Source organism: Corvus brachyrhynchos, unplaced genomic scaffold (assembly GCF_000691975.1).
Source record: "Corvus brachyrhynchos isolate BGI_N302 unplaced genomic scaffold, ASM69197v1 scaffold92, whole genome shotgun sequence".
NCBI classification, from domain to species: Eukaryota; Metazoa; Chordata; class Aves; order Passeriformes; family Corvidae; genus Corvus; species Corvus brachyrhynchos.
This window is the reverse complement of record NW_008236973.1, coordinates 5538209-5557632: the sequence shown is the minus strand read 5'-3', so window position 1 is coordinate 5557632 and position 19424 is coordinate 5538209. Positions and strand designations below refer to the sequence as shown.

Below are 19424 nucleotides of genomic sequence, written 5' to 3'. Positions count from 1 at the left end.
CAACTTTGATGACATTTCAGGGATTGTGATTATTTTTTCCCCACCATTCTCTCCCCACCATTCTCTCCCACCATTCTCTCCCCTGCCAAAAGTGTTTGAAGTTGATAAGCACATTCAGAAGTTATTAGGTGGAAAACATGGTGACACATTCACAGCAATATGATCGTACAGAAAAGCAGATGAAAAGTTAGGCTTTGATGAAAAGAAAGGAACAAAAAGCTTTTCAAAGGCTTTTTTTTTTTTTTTTTCCAGAAACATACTTGTTACAAGGAGTAAACTATATGACTCAGGAAGGATTAGAGCAAGGGATCTAGCTTTGAATGTGCTTCCATTATGTAGTTCTAGTCTCCAATATTATCAGAGTGCTTATAGGCGTGGGAAGGTAACAGGGAAGAGAAAGAAATGTGAAGTTAAAATTTGGCATGAATTAGCATACATTTTGAAATTTTGTGTAATTTCTAAGGAATTGTTAAGTTATACAGAAAAACTAAAATTCCTTTATTAAAAAAAGAAAAAAAATTATCACAATTTAATTTAAACTTCAACATGATTTAATTCGAGCACTGCTGTTGATACCTCCACAGTATATACTTCAGACTTCAACAGGCAGTAGAAAAGTGAAGTTCCATTTACTGAAATATTTTTAAAAGCTGTATGACTTAATGAATTATCTCTAAGCAAGTTCAAAGACTTCCAGATTTTAATCAGTTTACTACTCAGATGTATACCTGTTGAACATGAAAACATCACTTGAGCAGGGAATAATGTATAATTATGGCTCAAAGTGATAATACTTCTGCATGCAGTTTCTATTCTGAACAGTTGCATATTCTAAATACTGTTCAGAAGTCTCACAAAGCCAAAAATTAATATTCCATCAGTTTACCTCATACCTGAAAACTCCAATTATTCTTAAGATGAAGAATAATATCTGCCAAAATATGAAGAACAAGTGAACTGTTTTTATGTATCGGCTGAAATTATTGAGGATGGAAAATGTATTTGAAAACTTTTTCTAAAGGCAACTATATTATTAGTTTGCACCAAATGTACTGTGCTCTGGTAGTTACAATGGAAATAAACAACTTGCACGTGTGTCCCTGAAGTAATTTATTTAATGATAAGCTTCAGCACATATTTAGTGTTTCAAATTCTTCTATGCATTGACATACTAATTGCTAGCACTTCAGAATACACACTGACTAAATATACTTTGTGTCAGAAGAATGTACTCAGATTTGCGGTACAATATTGAAAACATGGGATAATCTTAGTAACCATTTAACTGAGGAGATATTTTTTCTGCAGTCTGAATAGAGCACTGAGACAACACTGAAGGCCATGTAAACATGAGAAGCGATTGAAGATTTAACCAATGGCTTTTTGAATGTCAGTATACCAGATATAAAGCTTCTTCTCCTTGGAATGCATGTACATGCATTTGTGGCAGAGAAAGGAAATTAGTTCATGCTGTAAGTCAAAAAGCCCTACGGGGCCAATGAGAAAGTTATACATTACCTTCTGCCTATTTCTCCTTGAAAAGAGCATAAATCATGTACAGTATTCACAGCATCTGGCGGGATCAGCTCTACAATCTAATGCAGGTCATGTAGTTTTCCTCCATGTTAGTGTATAATAGCAAAAAATTAAATTTTCCTCAATAAGCTGTAATGTAAACTACTACAACCAAGAGGAGATTCCATTTCAAGCCTCAGTTAGCCCTCTTTTTTTTTTCCTTCTGCCAGCAACACTAACTTTAAAAAGACTTGATAACAATAGAACATTTCATTTTATTGCCAACAAAATCATTCTCGCTGGAGTCCCCTGAACTGACCTCATAAGTGAAACTAGAAGAAATGTTCCTTTCTCTTCCTCCTGGCAAGTCACTGGTTTTGACACGTCTGCCTGTACTATTCTTGGCCTTGGAGGCCTCTTCATCTTCCAGCTCTCCAGTGATCTCTACTCACATGTGCGTCACTGTGTCCTCTTGCCAAAGAGATGGTGTTCTTGACCCTCTTCTCCCACTTCCCTTGCCTCTCACTCTGGATAATTTCACCACAGAATACATGGAATTCAGCAATGACTCCTGTGCTGACAATTCACTGATCCCGCTCCCTCCAATTAATCTAACCTCACTCTCTTCAAATCAAAGTTCAGTGCATTCCTCTGCCAGGTCTTTACTGATGTGTAGCTATCAGTTTACTCTACGTGACAGCCAGCACCATTCTCTTTTTTTACCCCTGCAAATCTTTCCATTTATTTCCTTTTCTCATAGCACTATCACTCCTTATCCTCACGTATCATTTTAGTCAGTTTGGACTCACATTTCAAGTTACCTCCAAAGCTCTTACAGATTAGCTCTGCTTAAGTGTTCTTTCCTGACTATTCACATAACTAAAAGATTAACTTATGGCTCTCCCACCTCTGTCTCTCAATGTTTTCTTTGTCTTCAAGAAATACCAAGGATTATTCTCCAAATCCAAAAGTTTGATCATTGCATGATTCTCTTTGCATCCCTTCACTGGTTCTCTTCTTACAAAAGCACAAGTATTGTCAGCTTACATAGATTAGTAATGTAAATCCATCTATTCACACTGTTTATTCACAGTGCAATGTTTCCAGCTGCATCCTGGTGTTAGCCCTCATCACCATTTGTTATATTTCAAGTTAGTAGCTTACTCCCAAAAAGCTTCCTAGCACTGGTAGGCATCCCCCAAACTGCCTGTAAATCCACCTTTACAGTATTCTTCCACTTCGTTTTGCCCTGGCACAACTGATAGTACCAGACATATTCTTTGCAATTCAGTATTACACTTCTTTGTGTCTCTCTCTCAGCTGGACTAACATCACTGAACTTGGGATGTTCAAAATTAAGGCACTCTGAGCTAGGCAGCAATCAACAGAGCTATCACAAAGAGATAAGCACATATACACATAAATAAGCACTGAGGTCCCTATCTATCTTCAGATCAACTCACACATTTTTCCCCCTACACTCAGTAAGTCATCTGATAAAACAGTTGACTTCTTTCTACAAACCTTGTGCTTGCTATGTCCCTAAAACATGCAGCAACATCTCTGCCCTAAAGAGAACAAGCACAGGATGACAATGGAGTTCTCACATGTGCAGACACAAATCACAAAAGGTCAGTTATTCCTGACTGAAGGGAAGCCACCTGCAGTGCTAGACAGAACTGGTTTCAAAGCAAAATAAAGAGAGCAAAAAAGATTTGCAGATATCTGATGTATGTGAAACACTTTACGTATGGTTAAAATGCAAAGGAGATAAGAAGAGCTACAGCTGGATATGAATGATTGCAAATGAAAAACAGAAAGGAAACTGCTCCCCCATTTCTGATCAATGCCACTACTTATCTGTACCAGATTCCTCCTCACTTTTCTTAAAGAAAGAGATTTGTTTTTCTGTTTGCCATTCGCAGGTATTTCCTTGCACATCTCCATGATCATTTGTAGTGCATCATCTTTCACTACAAAACTGGCTGTTGAGCTTTAGGAATGGTACTCCCCAATTCAATGCCCCCACCAAAACTTTCCACACCACAGGCCACTCATCTTTTCCCCACCACAGGAAGTACAGGGCAGGTCAAACACCTCACCTTAGCAGCCTAAATTAGCCTTTTCTTTGTATTCATTACTACCGAACAATCTTATACCCAGACTACAAGTTGGCTGGACAGGTACCATGTTTTTGATCAGTGTTTTACTCTGCCTTGCTTTTTAACTGTGCAGGGCCTTGACAAGAACTTGTATCTGTGGTATCAGCAAGTGCACAACTCAGCACAACAGACCTGGGTGGAATAGGCAGCCCGGGGTTGAGAACATGCACATTAATGCAATCCTCATGACACTACCTGCACAGTAACTGTGCCTTGTACTAGCATGGCATGAACCGGAAGCACAGTATATTTCCAAAAGAAGTGCTTACCAGAAGAAACACACGGGACTTCAAAAACTGAATTAGTATCAAAAGAACAATAAAATATTCTGCAATACTGAAAGATTTTGCCTTGACTGTTTCAGTTCACAATCCTGGGAATCAAGAGCAATATAGCTACTAAACATCGTGCTAGCCTCAGGAACTGATAGATAGCTCCTACAGCCTGGGGATACGACCTTCTGTTACATGAGTCTATACACCTGCAACTTATATGGTAATGTATGTTTCTGTAAATTCCATTTAAATTCAACAAGCATTGAAAGAAAAGAAAAAGGTGGTATCAGCAACTAACAGATGCAAATATTGCTAGATTAACCAGGCCATTTTGGTCCCAAAGCTAGACAAAAGGCCCAAGAGCCATTTGCTGTTCTATAAGCAGCCTTGTAAACACCTATCAGCAAGGTACAGCTCCATCTGGCAGAAGACAATTTCTTGCATTAGAATTCTTGTATTACCTCCTGGCTTACACCATGCTACTGAACCATCTCACAAGCTCTGTACATAATCCAACAGTGCCTTCAGTGACACTCTGAATGTTTGCATTAAGAAAAAAATGTGTCCTTTTACAGGAAGATATAAAACAAATGCACAAGATATTCTCAAAATATCATTAAAATGCATAGGAAATAGAGTTTCTTGTTCAACAGTTAATTAGGACTCATATTCTCTATATAAATCCCCAACCTTTAAAGAGGCATGAGCAATATCAAGAGTTTATCAAAAGGGCATGGTCAGGCCTTGTTCTGCCCTTCCTCAAATTCTTTGAAGAATGCCCATTAGCTTCATCTGAGACATATTAGGCCACCAAAGTATATTTTCAGCAATCACAGTCTCCTCCAGTTCAGTCTCCGTTATTCCCCTCTAACTCAGAAACAAGGTTAAGAGCAATAGTGTGGACCTCAGCACAAAGAATGAAATGGCACCCCCCCATCCAGAGCACATTTTCCGTCTCTGTGTTTCAGCCAGTCCAGTTCATGGGCCCTCATCCCCATCATTCATCAGTCCACTTAGAGCCTGAGGCTTACTGGGAATGGTAATAGCCTTTACCCCAAAATGCTAAACACAGCCACCTCCCACACTGAGGGCTCATGAAAAAAACAGGTATTTTGCCAGTCTGAGGGTTTGTTCCGTTTTCTCTGAAGATGCTTAAAGGGTGTAGATGTGCTTGGGTTTCCCAGTCTTTGAAACACAGGCTTGCTGGTTTCCCATATTCTGCTGCGACTGCCATGAATGGTGAGATTTTGCTTTTTAAAGCAGGATGGTTTCCTGGGGTGTCACCAGTTACACCGCAAATCATAGATGATCAATGTAGATAGTGTGGATAGGTCTGAGCTAGCCCTGTTAAGTCTTCAAGCAGAGGTACCAGCAGCAGTCTAGTCCCAGCATCATGGAGCTCAGTGCATTCCACTTCATTAGCCATGAAATTGTGATTACACTGCTACAACTGTTCAAAGTCAGAAACATCTGACTTACACCAGAGTTCCCTGACATGTCCTGAACTGTGGGATTCAGCTTCAGATTCATCCACCTAAAACCAAGTGCCCACTAGGAAGACAACTTATGGGAGATGGCTAAGGTCTCACTGCAGTCAGTGGAGATCCAGCCAATGCAGCAAGTAGAAACTGCAGAGGTGTCTCTTCCATCCTGCTTTGACACCTGTGTTTGCTAAAATAAGGAGCATTTTAGAGATAGCAAAAAACTCCTGAGGAGAACACAGAATGAATTTTTTTAAATTGTTTAAATAGACGGACAAAGTTAAACTTGGAGGGTCTTACATTGATTTACAGTTTTTTTATAGTGGAATTGTGCCCTCACTCCATCATGAGTTTGGATAAAGATGTATAAAACAGAGGCTGTCTCTTTGTAAAAAATCACCTTTTTTATGACAGCAAAATTGAAAGATAAGTCAGACCAGTGTATTCTCTCTCACTGTCACCACATCCAAGTGCCCCCATTGTTATCTAATACTTACTTGCAAAGCAGTCCCATTCACCACTCATCTCTAGAGTAGTAAACAACCCTTTTAACACTTTCAATATTTGGATTCCTCTTTATGCAAGGATGTCTTCATTTTACAACTCTACATACCAGTAATTTTCATGTGCTTACTGTGAAATGTGTACTCCCTATCTTTTGTGATATACATGGCCCTTAAATTGCATGTAGACCAAAGATATGGTGGCATATTTTCCTTGGACTGCTAAATTATTTGCATCTTCATATAATTTAGCAGGTTCTAGGTCAGTTCAAGTAAGTATGGGTATGTTAGGACAGTTACAAAAATCAGCTGTTAAATGGAAAGCTAGTTCCAATCTTAACCACTTTGTCATCACACTTCCTGAATCAAATGTTAATGAAAAATAAATCCTCTTCTGTACTAATAAATATAATCTTAAAATATTTATTAATTTCTTGCTAGCAAAATAGTCCTGTTTTATTTCTAGATAACTATAAATAAGGACTTTGCTTTTAATTAAACACAATGTTTTAAGAAATGAGATGCCAAACTGAAACAATAAAACAAAGTTGATATATTAGTATCTCCATTGGATTCTCTAAGAATATTTTCTCCTTCAAAGCTCATCATGTAAACGGAAGTTATTTGTCAAAGATTCTAGAAAGAACACATATTTTCATTTCCAATTACTATTTCTGTAATCCAAAATAGCTCAGCACCTAGACAGTAAAACATACTTTGTGAACACTGGCATGTGGAAACCTTTCCAGCTGAAGCAAATGTTAAAAAAAAAAAAAAAAAAAAAAAAAACCACCGGCTAAACAGACAAACATCATAAATTACATATGCTAAACTGCAAATTTAAGATTTATTTTATTGAGTCAGCACTAGCAACTGCAACCATGAGATACAAAGAAACTACCACATGAGGAAAAAAAGTGCTCCTCTTATTGACTAACACTTATTGACTAACAGTCTCCTTTTTCTTGTAGAGCATTTTAGGAGGCTCTTTGAAGAGGTTGCAATGCTAGAACATTCCTCCCAACCATCATTAGAAAAACACAAGCTTTATGCAAAACCTACCAAACAAAATATCTCACTGATGTGGCCAGCACACTGTGGTTAAATTTTTTAAATCCATTGATTTATATTTTTTACTCCAGTTTAGCCAAGTACTTAACCCATCTGTGTCTTTTTTATTTTAATGTTTAAAATTAGGCATATTACTGGACAGCCATGGGATGTGGTACTTTTCTTATTTTCGTGCATTAGTATGAATTTCAGTTATGAAGACAAAAAATATAATGAAATTTATGTTAATGAAGTCATGAGAACAGAAGATAAGATTTCAGATTTACCTTTGACTTTCAGCAGAGCTTTTGTTGAGTGGACTTCCTATTAATTTCAAATTCTTCCAATTTGAGATTCAGACTTTTTTTCATCAATTTTGAAAATTTATGGAAATATTTCTAGTTATGCTGGGTTTAATAAAAGCAAAAGGTCACATTTTATATCACAAAAACCTGGAGAAATAACCAGACAATGTTTGATTTTCTATTGTTGCACCAAGAAGGTTTTGATAATTTTAATGTTAAATGTCAATTAAATCCCTAACAGCTTTGCTGGTGCAGTACAAAGCTGTATGCATACAAAAGCAGAATGTGCTCCTTTCTAACACAAATCATGCTTCTATGAATTCTGTTATCTATTAAAAGTATCAGCATATACATAGAAACGAGAATACTTTCAATTCAAAATAGTGTATTATTTTCAACAGAAATTTATTTCTGCTAACCAAAAAATTTCAGCTGCTTTCAATCAAATATATTATACATAAATGATCATATTTTATGGTGAAATTTGTTAACAGTATGTTCATGTCTGGCATATAACTGACTAGATGATCCTCATCTAAGGAAAATTATAGACCACTTATTTAGGAATTGAACAAAGGATGTAGGAAGCCAGTCACAGAACCATTAAAAAGGAAATTCAGACTAAAACTTATAAGATTATTAGGAATCTCATTGAGAAGAATTCCTCTGCAACCACAGGTGTCTCCATGAGCTATAAACATAACTAATCTTGTATTTCTTGTGCAGCAAAAATTCCCCTTAGTCAATTACACTTTAAGATTTCCTTTTTGTACATGATCAGTCTTGACCATTAAGTCTATCAGGATGCTTGATTCTTATAAAAGTTATTGTCATCGAATTTGAAATTTGCTGTATGTATCCAGCATGAGGTTCTAATATCAATAAATAATAATAAATGCAGAATTTAAATGTAAATCTGTTATGTGGCAACAGAAGTGTCAAAATACATTCAAAACTTTTCCTGGAATGAGAATTTTAAGGTGAAGCAAACATAACTTTTGTTATGAGTTATTTCCAGCAGACTAAATGGCTGACAGGTAGTTTGTTAACTAAATATGCTTTACATCTGGGAATGGAAAAACAAATCAGTGTCCTTCCACTTTTGTCTCCTAAATATACTGGATAAATGATGCCTGCATCCTGCACTGACACTGTTGGAGCTGCCCGAGGCCACACAGTGTCCAGCTGCAGACATCCTTGGTGACAGCTGCAGCAGGCAGGGGTCGGCTGCAGCCTGCAGGGAAAGCTGTCAGCTGCAGTTTGCAGGGAAGGCTGGCTCCTTTGCAAGGAACGAGCCCCAAACAAAGGTGGTGTAAAAGCGTCAGCAGAGGCAAAGGATGAGAGAGGAGTCTCAGTGTAGGTTCCAGCTGGTTTACTGCAAGGGGAGGATCCAGCGACAAAGACCGGGAAAAGGGGAGAGCACAGCATTTTATATGGAGGTGGAACAAAGGGAAACAACCAATGGGAATTGACTGAGGAGGAGGAGACAACAGAGGAATATCCAATAGGGATAACCTAAGTGAGGGAATTACATGAGTAGACCAATGGGGTGTCGAAGAAGGGAGAACTTTCCAGAACTAATACATAAGTAACATGGGGAAATACATAAACGTCAATTTACACATAAAACTGGGTGGAGAACTCCTGAACCAATAAACTTAAAACATGTAAACTAAGAACCACTAGGAAGATGGGAACTCGCCGTAACCACGGGGTGAGAATCAGACCTCTGTGTTCTGGAGGCCTGTCTGCCAGTCCTCTGAATGCTCTGCTGCAGTGGCCACTGCCACCTGCACTGCAACACTGCACATACAGTTTTAATGTGAAGTGAAATACAATGTCTGGGCACCTTTCCATGCACAACATTCAGGGAGCAGATACCAATAAGGCACAGTAGGAGAATCCCTTTCAAATCCCCGTATTCCCAGGGAATGAGATCATGTTCAGCACACAGCTACGCTTCACTGTGAACTGCCCTTTTATGGTCGTTCCAGGATTAAGAGGGAAAGTGTACACAGAGAGAAAGCAATAAAAGGGAAGAAGAGCCACCATGGTTCTGTCTCATCCCATCTCCACCCTGCCTTCCTGAGGACAGAGCCCTCACCTCTGTCCTCTGCTCACCAGAGCACCTGGCTCTGCCACCTGACATCTGAAATGCAAAAAATCATAACAAGACCACGAACAGCCCCAAAATAGTGTGTGGTTGGCTAAAGAATGAGGTTACCATTTAAAGTCCCTTTAATTTATATAGCCAGATGAATTATAGATTTGAACCTGGCTCAGGAAGATCCTGGTGAAAAGTCCTGACCTTTGACCTAGCAGCCACTCAGGAGCTTGGGTAGTGCTCTGGCATTGTCCCTGCCTTCCTTGTTATTCTGACACATCTGTGTGGGGGAGGAAAAGGCTGCGTGCCACTGGGCTGGAAATAACAAGTGAAGAGATATGAATAGAGAGACAGTAAAGGACAAGAAAAGAGAGTAGAGACCAGTGAGGGTAAATGAATGGGTTGCAGTGTCATAAATTTTCGGTGTATATATAATTTCAGTGTACATATTTTTTCAGTGTACAAAATTTCTATTAATATGCTTCTGTCCTATTTATTGCTTACTTCCTCTTTTGCATTTCCTTTGAAGAATTTTTATACAATTTCAGTGTATGACTGATGAGAAACTTATCCTGGGATTCAGCTCCAGATTCAGGCAGATGTAGATGAGAACTATATGTGAAAGAGTATTTTTGTGTAAGTTCCCACAGCAGAAGGTGGAAAATGTAGGCAACATAGCAAGCAGTGTGTAGAATAGATGTCTCTACTGCAGGTCAAAAGAAATCACAGATCAGATTCCTTTGATTCTGTTGGGAGATGCTCCCATCTGTTGCCTAAATGAAGGTAAGCAGCACCATTGGAGATGTGAAGACTGTCCCACTCAGTTCTCAGGATGGCCTGGGTCTATGTATCTTATGTCATATCTATCAGATAAATAATGTCCTGGATACAGGATTAGTTAGGTATGTTTGTTTAGGCAAGTGAATAAAGCCTTATATCCCCACCAGGAGCTCAGATGGAAGCTTAGATGATTATTGCTTATCAAATCAGGTATTGTAATTCAAGCTGAAGCCCATCTTCTGGTAAAATGCTGTATTGAGAATCAAGATACTTTTGTTTCATGAAAATTGGCCAGAATAAAAATCATATTAAAATAGTGCATTCATTCACGCTTTGTTCTACCTTTTTCTGGAATAAAAAATAGCAAGAAAATTTAGCGCTTGAATTGAATGAAGATTGCATTAGGGAAGACTAAATTATTTCAAAATTGATGTGGGTTTGATGTACTTGTTTTTCAACTGAAGCGTTAATTAAAAATTTTAAATATTAACTTTTAATTAAAGACACTATATTAATGCATAATTATTCTCATTTACTGTGGTTTTCATAGACATACCCACATTTGTGTATAAGCACCATTAAAATTTGTCAATATAAATTGATAGTTTTACCCTTTAACTCTCATGAATCAGGAAGTAGTAAAAGTAAAGTGTCATGTATCAGTATTTCTTCTGTATATGTGCTACAGTGCAACCCTTATTTAAGAGCTGCTAAGAATTAACTATATATGTATATATGCATTACGAAGGTACAATATGCATTACTTAGCTTTATGACACAACAGCATAGAGTTGGTTTTGATCATCTGAAAAAAAGAAGCTAATTCTCTCCATCTCAGGATATCCCTTCAAAATGTCAGGACAAGTCTTCCCTTGCCTCTCCACTGAATGCAGAAGGAATACAAATGAACAGGCTGAATAACATAGATGACCTCAGGTGTTAATGAACCACATTTCAAGTCAAGTATCCTATTTCTAATGGTAGTCTTGCTGTTTATGAGGAAAATGCAGAAAGTTCTGGAGTACCACCATCACAGCAAAAATCTGTAACTTCCATGAGCTGAGAGTTCACGGAAAAGGTGACCTAAAAAGCCACTAACAAGGTTAATCCCCTTTTAAAATATTATCATATAATTCACACTTACGAGTTTAGGTGTGCAGACTTTTGTGCTGTGTCTTATGGTCCCATATACACCAGAGAGAACAGCCTGCAGTCACTGCTCATGTTGGGAAATCATCTGATTCTCAATTACACTTCAAATTGCCAAGACTCTGAGGGCACTCACAGACCACACTGTCCCTGTACAACCTTCCTGGAGCTCCCTTCCACTCGCGGCCCAGGATTCCACGTCACCCTTCTCCAGGGCTCCCCCAGCCAGACATTCTCAGTGTTAGAAAAACATGTTGCAAATGAGGTAGCAGTGTATTCTAGCAAAGGGTGGATTTTTTAATACTCATCTGCATTATAAAAAGAAATTTGATCATTCTTTCTACACTAAAATAGTTCAGAAATTAGCTGCTTTTCTGAAAAGTATTTTTGAAATTTCTGCATTATCAGAAAACTTGGAGATTTCAAAACCAGTAATTCTACCCCACCTGCAACAGTAATTATGACAAGCACTGGCTTACCATGCTTTTCTTAATTATTTCAGTAATGGTTGTTTATTGTATTTATTAATAGAATCCTATTCATTATCTCAAAACTTATGGAAAAGTTGACCACTCATTTTGAACTTGTTTCTATCTCTTCTTATCAGAATAGACATAGAAATTAGTATTTTTATGGCAGTTTATTCTGTGCATGTAAAAGTGTCAATTATTTTTAACCTCTTAAGTAAGAGAAGACACTTTATCTGTCACTGAACTTTTGAGTTTGACATCAATTAAAGTTCTCCCATTAAAAACGAGTTATTAGAGCAACATGAAGACTTACACAATCAATCTGTCAAAATGATATTACTGCAAAACCTTCAAAAGGAAACCTTTCTTGTCAAACAGGCACAATTTGTAGGTGGCAGGCTTTAACTTCAAAATGAAAGCCCAAAGATCCCAAGGACCCTGCTTTACTCACATGTATGTGATAAATAAAAACAATTTTTAAAAAATATAACATTTAAGTAACAAAATGTGACAGACTATGTATACAAGAAAATACTGCTGCGTTTCTCATCACATTAACCACTAACAGAAATAATCCATATGATGATAGGTCTAAAAATGATAATAATCTAATCTGCTTTTAGTATCATTAATTTTATTTATGAAAATACAGAAAATATTACATTTTATTAATATGCTAATGACCACATGCTCGCTGCAGTAATCAATGGAAATAGCACATGGAAATCTCAATATCAACAACAATCCAAGGTCTTCCAAATTTAAATAAAATACACCACTGACAACAATGAGCTCTCACCAAAGCAGAAAAAACAGAGGAAAAGACCTGTATTTGACTGTTCTCCCAGTTACTGCAAATAGCCTCTACTATAAACAGTCCTCACTGATGTATTAAAGAAATACAAAACAATTCTTTTGTTCTTTTTTTTTTGTTGTTTTTGCTGTTGTTGTTGTTGGGTTTTTTTTTTTTACTCTTACTGGGTTTTGGCCTTTGCTGGTTTGAAATGGTTTCAATTTTCTTTTCTCTCTCCCTGGTTTGATTATTCATAGCTACATTGCCCATCTTCTTTCTTTTAATACTTCACTTATCACTATCATTACAGACAAAGTCTGCTCTTGCTGAGAAAAGCACACTTTCCAGCATTAAAAAGCTCCTTGCTACACTGCGAGAAGCAAAAATATAATTCAGTATATTTCAAAGCGAATTCTCTTCAAGACACTTTAATTCTCAGTCACAGTGAAAAAACAATCAGTAAACAAGGTTCCAATGAATTGCAGGGACGGCAATCAAATTAACTTTTTCAAAGAGTCCAGCCTGCACTTCAGTAAGGCAAATTTTCACAGAAATTTAACGAACTAAGCAACAGTGTTTCAGTACAGCTTCTGCATTTGGTTTTCAAAGGGCAAAGATTTAGGCACAAGGTATCATTATAGAACCTCCCCAGAAGGGCCTACAGGAATAAAACAAAAAAGGGTAAGATCAAGAGAAGCATGTGTAGTAGCCACTGTCTTTCTGACAGAGAAATTGGAAAATAGATGAAAAAAAACTTAAGCATGTAAAATTCATTAAATAAAAACAGCTGTGAAACTGGTGTAAAAAGACAAGAAAACTTCTAGGAAATCCTATCCCATGCACAAATCTATACACAGAAAACTTGTAATATTTATAAGGATTATTATTAGCTCATATTTTTCTTCTTTATGGGTGGGCTATTTACACTGGCCTAAATGGCCATGTGACCTGACAGCCTGAAGGACAGCAAAACACAGCTCTCACACTTTGCAGGTAATCTCAATATGATTAACTACTTTTGGACCAGATACCACTCAAGACCAATTAACAAGACACCAACAGCCAAATTGTTTAGTTGCCTGTGAGCATACCTTTTAATACAGTACTACCTATAAGGCCCCAACAAAGTATTGCCTCCCAGAAAGTCATAGGGAGAGAAAAGGGCTTTGTACATCACTGAAGTGTTGCACCAAGCAGTGGAAATGGATGAGTCCTAGAATAACAAATACCATAGAGGGAAAACAACTTGTCCCCCCATTACAGGCAAACCAAGATTATCTCATGCCCAAAAGAGAGTTCCAGTGAAAAAGAAAGCCAGTCTGGACTAGCTGAACCACAGCAAGAGGTGGATGGAGCACAACAGCTAATGTGATTTCAGAAGTAATTTGAACATTTTAGAGAACTATACTTATAAGAGAATGGACTTCTTCTATTTTTTTTAATGTATCTGTTCCATTTCTTATAATGTTTTGCCTCTGTAATTCAAAATGTATCAGTAGCTTCCCACATTTGTGGCAAACATCTCCTTTTCATATATTTTCTAAAAAATTAACTAAGATTAAGACACTGCATTAGATTTTTTTTTCCCCTTTGTATGACATAGAGCTACTACACAACACCCAGGTCAGTTGGCCACTACATCTATCAAAAGCCTTTCCTCTTCCACGTGCTGGATATACTGAGATGGTAACAAAAAGAAATTCAACACAATTGTTAGCTCAAAGACCTGGTGGAAGAAAGCAGCAAAGACTATTTCAGTCCTACTTCTTTTCTTGTCAGAAATATACCTCTAATCTAGCAAAACAAGGTGGCAATATCAGCCAGCATGATCATAAGAGTGGAGTCACTCAAGAGAGACTGTAGACACTCCTTTCGTCTCACAGAGACTTACTTATGGTTCAGGTAAGGCACCATCAAACCTTTTATTTAAAGATCTGCAATGAAACATGAGTGCTAGACCACAACGGGAGCAGAGACATGGACACAATAGCTCCTGACACATGGCCCACATTCTCATTAGCACTGCTGACATTGATGAATTATCTTGGAGAATAATGCACTGACCTCTTTTAACTGCTTTCTGATTTAATAGGCTCCATTAAAAAAAAAAATTAAATCACAATCATGACAAGCCTAACAGCATAATGGTATATATGACCTTCAGTTTGTGCCTTTTAGCATTTAACAAAAGTGTATTTACCTCAATGCAAAAGCAAAAAGGCTACAAGTTAACTCCTACCTTCTACCATAGAAGTTTAACCAACTACAGAGCCTTTTTATTTTCACTCCAGAAGCGCCTAAAACTGGATAACACCTATTTTAATTATATTTTTTATCTAACCATGAAATTCTGTGCATTTAGATACGGAACCACTCAAACCAGTTTTAGAGGATCTGGTGGAAATTAAACGCAGTGAAATGAAAAATGAGGTAATTTACTTGCCTTTTAAAAGATTGCTAGAAAGGTGAATGTTCTCAACTATGATTTCAGCCCATATTAGTAGTGGTAAAATATGAATCCTCATGGCCAGACATGTCAGCAAAGAGTTTTTTATTCAAACTTCATCAGCTCTCAGTGAAAAATTATTTTCTGCAGATTTTTCTAGTAATTCATTTTTCCGGTTTTTACATGACTACTATTTAAAGAGACACTGAAGAAGCACTACACTGCTCTTTGAGGCAGAAATTCTGATTTTCAAATCTACCTTTCAGCATAAATCATATCTGCTATAAAATCCTGGGCTTTAGAGATACTTCAAGAAAATTTTCATTAAAATATTGTTCTGAGAATTTAAAAAAAACTATCATGTGAAAATTTCACAAAGCACTTCCCAGAACCTATCTATCTCACCCATCTATATGTAGTAAAGTTTCTATTCTTTACCCTTCTTTACAGATTGTTAGAAAAAGAAGAGGAGAAACATTTGAGCAGTCTAAACAAAAAAACTCTACAAATAAATAAATAAATAATACCTTTCTTACTACAATATTCACTTACGTAATTATCATCATAGCTCTGCAACTTGAAAGAGGAAGTTATTTCAGAAAACCTGTATATCCTCTTCACATGCTAGAAGTCAGCTATGGGTACTAGTCTAAAGAAATACAAGATTTAAATTTTTTTTAAATGCCAAGCCAAAGCAAGAATGAACTTCCTCACAGATACAGCTTGAATCTCCATTTTAGAAAGAAACTTTTTTTATTCAGGACCACTCTGATAAAAAGCCAATAAATATGATCTCTTACGCATGTTGAAACACAAACACACAGAGCAAGCTGACTGTGGGGTAGCTGCAGGAATCATTCCATCCTGATGCACATCTGATTTAGTTCATGTATTTCAATATTCACCTCTACGTAAAATATTCATTAATTTTAACACAATGGCAGTAGACTAGATGGTCAAGACATGTATGGACGAAGAATAAGAAGCTGGGTGTTAAATCAGTAAAAAAAGCCTTGCTCCAAGAGCATGAGCAGTGTGAGCCTCTAAATGAGCCAACCAAGTACCATATTCAATCTGAAATAAAGCCTGGATGCACAATGGCCTCTCTCATCCCTTCTTCTCTCTCTTCACCTCTTCTCCCTCCACCCCATCCAGTTCCTATGAGAAGGAAATGCAGATAGAAATGCCAGATTGGAAATACAGCACATACCAACCCATTTATCAAACTGGGAGTCTCAGGTTCAAGGACCTAAGGGTGATGTGTTACCTCACATCTGCACCACAGACCTTTAAGCCACTTCTAGTAAAGTCAAGGTGTTTTTGTAGAACTCAAAAAATTACAATTTTGTTCTTCTTTCTAGATTTGCAGCTGGCCTATCATTTCAAAATATGAACCAGAGAAGTTCATAGTGTTCTCTCTGAAACCAATACAACATTTTTGTTTTCTATAAGCAGAAATAAGCCAAATTTCATTATAAGAATGCATTTTTTTTCTATTTGCATGGAACCTGGTGATAAGTTCTGGCAACAGGAGTACCACAGAGTATTGGAGAAGACAGAAGAAGAAAGTAGTCACTGACTCTGCTGGAACTTAAATAAAGTCTTTACATATTTATAAGTTGGTAGTACTGTTGGCCAGAAGTTAGCCAGGAAAATGAATATATTGTTCTATTATTAAAAATGTGACAACATTTCTTCTTAATACTTTAGATTAGTGTCTGTTAAGAAGAGCCAAAATACACTGTTGTTATGTCCTTGCCTTTTCTACTCTCAGGAAAAAGATAGGACTAGTATTTTCAAGAAGAACTGCATGAAGGCTGACCCTTCATGTTTCCAGAATGCCTCAGCATAGCTCCCAGTTTCTCTAACCCAAATTTTCCCTTCCTGCTCTCTAGGTTCCCCTTGCCATCTGTCCTGATCATGAGGTAAAATTAGAAAATGATGGTTGGAAAAGACAAGAAAGGGGTTCACCTTGCCAAATTTTACCTGTGTAGGAGTTCCAGACTCCCTGTGTACTCAATATCACTATAAGTATGCACACAGAGAAAAATCCATCCTGTGTGTTTTAAATACAAAGCTTGGAATATAATGCTCTGCAGGTGTGCTTAGGCAAATTTGTTCAGTGGAGATTAACATTGTAAAATACAATAGATACTATAAAGTCTTGAAAGATCACTCGTATCCCAACAGATTGTACCAGCTTAATGACATACCTGGTACAGATTAACTGGGGGAGAATTTTATGACTTTTTTTCCATGAAGGAAGATATAATCCAAGATACCTTGAAATCCTTTGCATAAAGTAGTTTCTATAAAAGTAGCACTGCACAAACACAGCAGTGTCTTCTGCTTGTCTGCTTTCTGAAACTACCAAAAATATCTAGAAATCACTACTCTTAAAATTATTTTCATTCCAAGTGCTGTTGGGAAGTTATTAGGTATTGATTCAGTTGGTAGCCTGTACTTAGAAAAGGTGACCAAGAATGGGTTATGGTCCATGTTAAGAAAGTACAGATATATATTACATTTGCCACTCTCCTTGCTGTTCTTTGATTTGTTTTAAAGTGTTAAATTGCTTTATACAATTTGTGACTTATAAGATGCATGGCATACAATTTCTAACACAATACTCTATAAACATGATCACTCCTATAACCTGTATATCTAGTAGGATCACTAGTGTGCTCATAAATTTCCAGGTAAGAGATTTAATTCTTCCATCCATACTGGATGCAAATATGCTTTTCCAAATATACCAGAATCAGTGTCCTGCATTTCAATTTAACAAGAAAAATTAAAATCTTATCTGGTTTCAGTGTAATCCAAAACAGTTTTTCTTTCTATGCTCTATTTTCATGCATCTATTCCTTTTCCTTGCTTAATTTAGTGATATGTAATGCCAGTAAACTAAAAAGATCTGCAAGAATTGGATGGATAATTTTATGCATATTATGTATGCATAGATTATTGCTCAGGAGGAAATACAAATACAGCAAATACACCAGAAATGTGAGTAGTTGGCATCCATGCAACATTTAGGGAAGAGCTTTTAGAATTACATTCATTACTCACTTGTATGACAGACCAGTACATGTTAGAACTTGTCCTTTAATACCCCTGAGTTTAACCTTTCAAATTTATGAATTTCTGAGCACCTCAAAGATTCTAAGTTCCAAAGAACCACTGATTTGGAAAAAAAACAAAGAAACCAACAGCCTTCTTCATAGATCATCACTGTCCCATTTAGTGCAGACTTTCCCCCGACTTACACCTTCTTGAAACCCACACAAGCAAAGTTCAATACACAGGGTTTGGAGAGTTAGTACATATGCGAAATAGCAGATTTTGGAATGCCAGGAGTGGTTTGCACTTTTCTCTTTATTTTTTCGTAACCATTTATACCAGGAGATAGTCTGAATTTCATATCTAATTTTTTTTTATTCATAGGAGTATAGAAACAGTAGCTTTATGCTAGTGAAAAATACTCTGAAATCCAAAAAGGCAATTCAGAAATTATATATGAGATGCCCTAAATGACATGCAATACTTCAGAATTTAAAATAAGAATATTTTTTAGCATCAAAAAAGTTGATCTGGTTCTTAGATTGATATGGTTTGTGTTGTTTGTGTTTACTCTTCAGCTTGCTACCTTTTTTTTTCCCCTCTAAAAATGGAATCTTTCTATCTGATAGCAATGACACCGTCAAGTATCTTGATGATATGCGGTTACAGTTATTCAACTGCAGTACTAGCATTCATTCTTTACTGTTACTGACCTGAAATCAAAATGTATGTCAATAAAATTTTAGTTCAATTTCTTTGTGTGTTTCATGGATACATACATGCACAAACTGTACAATTTAGAGTCACTTTTAAACCAATCTCGAAATCTTCAATTTGAAAGACTCAACACTGAGGATTTTATGAGACAGTGTTAAATTAATAATGTTTTGAATGAGAAGTATTACATGAATTGAACATTTTACTTTTTATATAAATATATATATATATATATACCTTAAGCTATGTGAATTTGTTGCATATATCACATTTTACCATTATTTGTTTCCTTGCTCAAAAGCTCACATAATTAACTGATGTCAATGTTTTGTAGTCATATCTATTTCTTAAAAAGTATTTGAGGTATATTTAGGGTTTGGGTTTGTTTAAATTTAAATGAGATCAACACAGAGAACCAAGTGAGAAGAGTTACACATGAGACTGAACCAAAATTGCCATTTCAACACAGATACTTGCAAACAGTGTTTTCCTTATATTGGCACCATTTTGAATACTAATATTGAATATTACCATACCATAACAGTTGTGCAAAGCTTCACTGGAATTACTAGACTATAATCTCACATTGGTTGAAAAGGTAGAAGATAATT

The 19424-nt window shown here is 36.6% G+C and overlaps 1 protein-coding gene across 10 annotated transcripts in view; it reads right to left on the bottom strand.

The window, feature by feature from the left end:
* The window catches only part of OCA2 (OCA2 melanosomal transmembrane protein), a 191837-nt gene that overhangs the window by 13829 nt on the left and 158584 nt on the right, over positions 1 to 19424 (bottom strand). The gene's annotated exons all lie outside the window — the stretch shown is intronic.